Source organism: Propithecus coquereli, unplaced genomic scaffold (genome assembly GCF_000956105.1).
Source record: "Propithecus coquereli isolate 6110/MARCELLA unplaced genomic scaffold, Pcoq_1.0 Scaffold159, whole genome shotgun sequence".
NCBI lineage: Eukaryota > Metazoa > Chordata > Mammalia > Primates > Indriidae > Propithecus > Propithecus coquereli.
The window spans coordinates 973462-974860 of record NW_012140413.1 but is presented as its reverse complement, the minus strand read 5'-3'; positions in this window follow the sequence as shown (position 1 = coordinate 974860).

Sequence of the window (1399 nt, the reverse complement as noted above, 5' to 3'; positions counted from 1 at the left end):
CATCCCCCTAATCCCTAGAGAGTATTTCTGCCATGTGATCAACCTAGTGTTGATGAGTTAGTACCAATTTGATGGTGAGTACAAATGGATCCCGTTCTTCGGCTCTTTTGGTGCCCCACTTTGGATAATGGGCTTAAGTTTAATCCAGGAAAGTATCAGAGGTGCTAGATGACTGTCGTTTCTTATAATTTTCTTTTCCTTTTATCTGTGCCCGTCGGTGGTACCCACTTATACTGTGTGAGCTATCTTCAATGACTTGCTTTGGCAAATGGAACATTAGCAAATGTGGTTTTCGCATAGCAATATCTAGCTGACAAAAAAAAGATACTGTCGTTAGACACTGTCAAATGGAGGCTGAGAGCCACGTGGCTCAGGAAATTCTGCAATTTGTAATGCCTTCCTCCAGCTGCCTTAAATATTGCTTCAGTGGCTGTGACCAGGTGAGGCAAAGCGAGTCCATTTCTCCCCTTTGGGGTGCCATCCAACCCTCTAATAACTCCTTCCCCTTGCTAAGAAGAAGAACTATAAGACAGACAGTGAGCAAGAATAGACAAGTTAGGAATGTGAAAAGAATCATAACTGCAGAAATAGAAGTGAGTAGCCATATGGAAACGCCGGAAACAGATTTGAAAACTTAAACATAGTTGTTCCAGAGCACTGGTCTATTTAACCTTTAAACAAAAGCTGATTCTAATGTGAGTTAAACAGTGTCAGACCACAGAAAAAGATGGAAACCTCTCCAGTTAATCTGAAAATATGTGAATAATTTTAACATCGAAATAATATATAATCTAAAGAATATAGACCAATTTTAAGAGAATTATACCTTACATTGCAATTATTATTAATAAAAATGATGGTTGCATTAGTTTCCTAGGACTACCACAACAAAATAGCACAAACTTCATAACTTTATATAACACGAATTTATTCTGAGTTGGAGGCTGAAAGTCTGAAATCAAGGTGTCGGAGGAACATGTTTTTCTGAAGCCTCTAGGGGAGGGTCTGTTACATGTCTTTCTCCTAACTACTAGTATTGCCCGCAGTTCTTGTAATTCCTTAGGTTATAAATGCATCACTCCAATCTCTGCCTCTGTCTTTACATGGTGCTCTTTCTCTGTGTGTGTCTCTCTCTCCTACTTATTTCATAAAGACATAAGTCATATTTGATTAGGGCCCACCCCAATGACCTCATTTTTGTTGCATCTGCAAAGACCCCATTTTCAAACAAGGTCAAACTCACAGGAACTTGGTTTAATATACCTTTGGGGTATATTAAAGTCCTAAACCAAGTACCAAGCCATAACAATGACACCATGAGCTAGAAGGTTTAATTCAGCGGTATAAAGGTAGTTCAATATTAGAAAATATAACAAAAAGTTCTTATGAGAACAAAAAT